Source organism: Ailuropoda melanoleuca, chromosome 5 (genome assembly GCF_002007445.2).
Source record: "Ailuropoda melanoleuca isolate Jingjing chromosome 5, ASM200744v2, whole genome shotgun sequence".
NCBI lineage: Eukaryota > Metazoa > Chordata > Mammalia > Carnivora > Ursidae > Ailuropoda > Ailuropoda melanoleuca.
This window is the reverse complement of record NC_048222.1, coordinates 2,435,873-2,442,265: the sequence shown is the minus strand read 5'-3', so window position 1 is coordinate 2,442,265 and position 6,393 is coordinate 2,435,873. Positions and strand designations below refer to the sequence as shown.

The 6,393-nt window shown below is 47.6% G+C and overlaps 1 protein-coding gene across 1 annotated transcript in view; it reads right to left on the bottom strand.

The window, feature by feature from the left end:
- Positions 1–2,664: 2,664 nt before the first annotated feature.
- The window catches only part of SLC17A1 (solute carrier family 17 member 1), a 39,934-nt gene continuing 36,205 nt past the window's right edge, over positions 2,665–6,393 (bottom strand). Inside the window, exon 12 of the mRNA XM_019795910.2 lies at positions 2,665–2,926. The gene's annotated coding sequence lies outside the window, so the exon portion shown is untranslated. The remainder of the gene's footprint in view (positions 2,927–6,393) is intronic.

Here is a 6,393-nt window from a genome sequence, read left to right as displayed (position 1 = left end):
TACCTTCTTTCTGGCCATCCTGACCTCTGCCCTGCCTCTGGTTTGTGGATCCATGTAGATCCCTGGGTCCTTAAGTAACAGACACTGTCCAGGGTTCCTCCTCTGCCCTCGAACACTTGATCCTGCTGCCACAGCTGTCCCAGACGCCTGTCCTCTGCTCCTCTGACTGCTGGAATCCCGCCTGCCGTCGGGGGGCCTCACTCCACGGTCACCTCACTTACTTACCATTTCTTCCTAAAGTGTGTGCGCAAGACCCACGCTGGCTCGGCCCCACTCCAGTCCTCAGAGTGTGTGCGGTGTGTCCGCGTTCATTACTCCCCCCCACGCTGGCTCGGCCCCACTCCAGTCTGCAGAGTACGTGCAGTGTGTCCGCTTTCCTCATTCCCCCCCACTGGCTGGGCCCGACTCCAGTCTGCAGAGTGCGTGTGGTGTGTCCGCTTTCATTATTCCCCCACATGGGCAGGATCGGGACCATGAAAAAAAGCGACAGCATCAAGCCCTAAATGAGTATTAACGAACATATCACATGGGTTCCCGGCAGAGACTAAAGTCAGACCCAGCTTCAGGGAGGACAATGTCTTGGGGGAGTGGAGACACACACGTACGGGGATGAGGACAGTGGCAAAGGAAATAGAACGGGGAACCCGGGTTATCAGCAGGGATGAGAAGGGCACCTGCCCCAGTGTGAGGGTGAGACGGGACCACCGCCTCTCAGTTTCAGTGGAGAGGGGACTTGAAGGACCATAGTTAAGAGATGCAGGAGGCCAACAGAGGAGAGCACTCGGGAAAGAGGCCGCAGCACCAGCCAAGGTTTGCTGACCGGGGAGCAATCCAGTGCGGCCAGAGTACCGAGCGCTGGGTGGTTGGTGAGGAGGCCCCAGAAGTGGGCGGAGCGAGAACACACTGTGGGCCAGGAGCCGCCTTGGTCTTTCTCCTGAAATCAACAGGAAACGTGCGAGCGGACGGGTTGTGATCCGGGTTCTAGTGTTCCAAGGCCTTTGCACAAGAGAACAGGCTGAAGTAGGAGTCCACGGCGCAGTCCGGGAGCAGGCGCTGGATCCCAGAGGAGCGGCGGGTGTGGGGAGGAGTAAACAGATTATTCGCTGTAGAAGATACACCTGACAGACCCAGATTCTGAACGGGTGGCAAGGGTATGGGGCAACTCCTAGGTTTGGGTTTGCTACTGGACGGATGGAGATGCCTGTGAGGCAGAGATCACACCCAAGTGAAGATGACAGGAAGGGGAGTAGACACGCGGGAGATCTGGGCTTCACGTGTAAATCCAGGAAGCTTCTAGATATAGCTGGTGATTGAAACGCTTAGCACAGTGGAGGCTGCCCCAGGCGACAGGATGGCGTAAGGAGGGAGAGCCTGCAAAGGAGCCTTACAGAACGCCCAACACTGAACGGCCAGCCTGGGGGATAATTCGCCTTTTTAAGAAAAGGAAAAAAAGAAGAGCCTAGAAAGAGAGAAGGAAAACCAAGAGAATAGGGTGCTCAGAGAGGGAAGAGAGGAGTGGTTTCAAAAAGGAGTGGAGGCACCCGTGCCCTCTGCAGGGATCCGGCTAGAGGACGGGGCAGGCAGGGGCGAGCAGCTGGCGGCTCACTGGGCTGGCCACCAAGCGCAGGGACGAGACCAGCGGCCAGCTGCAGGAGGACAGGGCGTCAAGAAAGGAGCTTAAAGTGAGCCTGATTCCAACCCCGGGGGAAGAATCTAGTTGGAAGAGAAAAAATGGACTCTGCTAAAGAGCACAGGAGGGCAGGTTCCGGAGAAGGCTGAGTAAGGGAGGACCGTGCCTGAAGCCCCAATGGGTGGATGACAGGAGATGCCCGAGGGCTGCTCCTGCGCTTTCACAGCTGCCTCAAGACTGTGTCCTGAACTCAGGGCACCTCCAACACCCCCCCAGTTCCTCCCTCCACAGCCGCCACCCCGGGTTCATTTGCGACAGTTCCCTCCACCCCCGCTGACTGTAGACTCGGGAAGTGCAGGAACCATGACACATCCCTTTGTAACGTCTTCAACACACAACCACCGTGTCAGTACGTGTGTGTGCCCGTGTGTGTGTCTGTGTGTGGGGGTGTGTCTTCAATCACCGTGTGCCTCAATGCCTGGAATGGCCTGTGGTGGCATGGGAGACCAGTTAGGGAAGAAATGGGTGAGATGGTAAAGGACCCAATTCTTCTTTAATTTCCTTTGTTTTTCAGAACACAGAATTATCTAAACCTACGAATTCCCTTCCTTATCCCATCTAGTGTTGAGACTGAGAGACTGGGTCTCTCCAATCCACGTTTCCGGCACCAACACAGCCAACCCTGGGCTTTCAGCAGCCAGGATCACGGGGTTGGCAAATCAGGCCAGAGTCTCCTACTTGTCTCTGGGCCTCCCGTGCAGGCACGTATTCCTCTCCTTTCCTTCAGTGGACTCCTCTGTTTTTTCCTCACATTTCGCTTTTAGTTGCTTCTAGAAACAAGTTTGCTTTCTCCCTGGGACCTGACAAGTACAGTTTCCCCCGAAATGGGCTCCCTTAAAGTATAGAAACCTTCTTAGATTTTCCACTGACCCACACATCTATAACCCAGAGGAGTGAAAGCTGAAAACTGGGGAAAAGGTCTTTCGGAAAATCTTAGAATAAAATTTATTTTCTTGTGCTTGTTTATTGGTTGACTAAGCAATCATTTATAAAGCAAAGAATGTGGAGTGGAAGACGAATAAACCTACATTTAAAATTCAGACCTGCTACCTGGTACCACAACGTATGGTACAAAAGAGACGCACGCAGGGTGTGGGGCAGGGCTGGCCTCCTAGGAGGGCACGCACCATCGTCTTCCTTGGGCGGCTGACTGCCCCTCAGTCCCCGCTCCCGGGCTGGTCCCTCTTCCCTTCAACGAGGAGGTGAGTCCCAGGCTCTCCCAGGGTCTGCTTTACACTAAGTTTTGTAGAGAAAGAAAAAAGTGCACACAAATGTCACTGGTGAGGAAAGCTTTAAACACAGTTCAAAGGACTAGTCTGGCCAAGTCTGTTTTTCTCGGGCTGTCTTCCTCGTCGCAGTGACAGCTTATCCTAGGCATCTGCCTCCCTGCTCTCCTCCTAACATAAAAATAAATACGACTGGTGGACAATTCCGGCCTCGAGCTAGGTGCAGGCACACAGGAGGAGACCGTGCATCACTTGCTCTGTCTGGGAGGTGTCCTGAAACACTGCGCATCTCGGGGCTCACAGCTCAAGCGGTTTGATGTTGGGGCTCCCCCAAGAAGAATACGTTTTATCGACAGCAATGACAAGGCATGCTTTTTGTACTTCAGCAAATGCTTATTTTTTGAAATGAAGACTTCCCTTTGTGCCCCCACATGCTCCGGTCCTGCTCAGAAGCATCCCCGGTCCTTCCAAAGAACAAATTGCTAGAGCCTGTGCCGACTGGCAGACCGGACTGAAACCCAGCCTCATCTGGTTACAAAGGCCAGAAAGGGCTAGTGCCCTAGACACATCCTTCCTCTGCCTAACAGATTCGTCCAGGGCTGCAGAGCGAAGGCCACAGAGGTCAGGACTGTTGGTACAGGACAGCCTGGCGTAACGTCCTGAAGCCTGACCGGGGGGCGGACCATGTGTGTGCTGGCTGACAGCCTAGCACAGGGTCTGGAGCTGACGCAGGTGACGAAGGCCACTGCCCATCAGCACCAGTTAGCCAACCCAGGCGAGCCTCACACGGGCCAATCCCCTTCCTGCTTTCTGTAATTCTTCACCTTTCTCACTCTCCTGAGCCCCCACTCCTCCCCCTCACCATTCCTTTGTCCTCCCTTTAAAATGCCCCTCACCTCTGTATGAATAAACATTTGACTTTGGATCTCTCTAGGCAATAGTATATTACTGATTAAAATCTGTCCTTACCACTTTAAATAGCATTTACCTTTGTTTATCTTAGATATTAGTCTAGAATGTCAGCACCCAAGAGAGATGAGGAGGGTTTCCATGGTCCAGGAGGGGTGCCCCAGTGTAGGGTGTCAGAGCATGAGCAAGAAAGCAGGGAAGAATACACGATGGGGAAACTGGACAGCTACGTGCAAAACAATGAAACCGGACCACTTTCTTATCCCATACACAAAATACGTTCAAAATAGATTAAAGACTTAAATGTAAGATCTGAAACCATAAAATTCCAAGAAAAAAAACATAGGCGATAAGCTCTTGACATTGGTCTTAGCAATATTTTTTTTTTATCTGTCTCCTCAGGCAAGGGAAACAAAAGCAAAAATAAACAAATGGAATGACATCACACTAAAAAGCTTTTGCACCGTGGAGAAAACCACCAACAAAACAAAAAAGGCAACCTACTGAATAGAAGATATTCACAAATGACATGCCTGATAAGAAGTTAACACCTAAAATACATAAAAAACTCATACAACTCAATATGTTTTTAAAAAACTAACAATCCAATTAAAAAACAGGCAGAGGACCTGAACAGACATTTCTCCAAAGGAGACACCCAGATGGCCAACAGACACATGAAAAGATGTTCAACATCACTCAACGTTAGGGAAATGCAAAACGAAACTACAACAAGGTATAACCTCATAACTGTCAGGATGGCTACGATCAAAAAGATAAGAAACAACAGGTATTGAAAAGAATGTGGATGGAAAGAGTCTCATGTACTGTTGGTGGGAATGCAAACTGGTGTAGTCTCTATGGAAAACAGTACAGTGGTCCCTCAAAAAATTAAAACCAGGACTATCACTGGGCTGCCTGGGTGGCTCAGTCGGTTGGGCGTCTGACACTTGATCTCAGCTCAGGTCTTAATCTCCAGGTCATGAGTTCAGGCCCCGTGTTGGGCTCCATGCTGGGCATGGACCCTACTTAAAAAAACAAAAAACAAAAAAATAATTTAAAAATTAACAAATTTAGCAATCTACTTTGACATATTTATCTGAAAAAAATGAAAACACCAATTCAAAAAGACACATGCACCCTTAAGTTTTGCAACATTATTTACAACAGCCAAGATATGGAAGCAGCCCAAATGTCCATCGATAGACATATGGATAAATAAGATGTGGCATATCTATACAACAGAATATTACTCAGCTATAAAAAAGAGTGAAATTTTGTCATTTGCAACAACAGGGATGGAGCTAGATGCTAAATGAAATAAGGCTGAGAAAGACAAACAGCAAATGATTTCACGTGTTTGTGGAATCTGAAAAACAAAACAAAAGGCAACCAACAACACAAGCCAATTCAGAGATACAGAAAACAAGTGATGATTGCCACAGGGGACTGGGTGGAGGGAGGGACGAAACAAGTAAATGGTACAATCTTCCAGTTATAAAATAAATATGACACAGGGATGTAACGTACTGCATAAGGAATGTGGTCAGTAATATTGCAACAACTTTGTATGGCAACAGATGGTAACTAGACTTATTGCCGTGTCCATTTTATGCTGTAAATAAATACCAAGTCACTACACTTTTTTTTTAAATCACTATGTTTTATAACTAAAACTAATACAACATTGTATGTCAATTATCCTTCAATAAAAAAATTACGTCAATAAAAATAAACTAACCAACTTATTAAGAGTAGAACTAGAGTGGGCATCTGGGTGGCTCTGTCAGTTACAGTGTCTGCCTTTGGCTTAGGTCAGGACACATGGTCGCCTCTCTGCTCAGCAGGGAGTTTGCTTCTCCCTCTGCCCCTCCTCCTGCTCCTGCTCTCTCTCAAATAAATAAAATTTGGAATACTAACATTAACCCATTATTTAAGTTTGTTCTGGAAATTCTAAGGCCCATGAGTCTAGAAGGGGGGAAAAAAGAGATAAAATATCAAAAGGGAGGAAAGAAATTTATTACTTCCAAATGACGTGATTATCTACGTAGAAACCAGAGGATCAACTCCCAAACCATCCTAAAAAGATAGCTTAGCCACAGTTAAGTTTTTAAGTTAAAAAATAAATATATTCTGGGGCGCCTGGGTGGCACAGCGGTTAAGCATCTGCCTTCAGCTCAGGGCGTGATCCCGGCGTTATGGGATCGAGCCCCACATTAGGCTCTTCCTCTATGAGCCTGCTTCTTCCTCTCCCACTCCTCCTGCTTGTGTTCCCTCTCTCGCTGGCTGTCTCTATCTTTGTCGAATAAATAAATTTAAAAATCTTTAAAAATAAATAAATAAATAAATAAATAAATAAATATATTCAAACAATACCTTCTCTATATCCCAGCCCAAACGTGTAAGAAATTAAAATAAATAAAAAACATTCAGGAAATATAAATCAATTTTTTAAAGAAATGTATACTAAATATAGGAAGCAAATTGCAGCACTGGACTGAAGAAACACTGAACCCACATTGAATGAGGTTCTCTTAATGGACATTGTGCTAGTTCAGGGATCTTAGT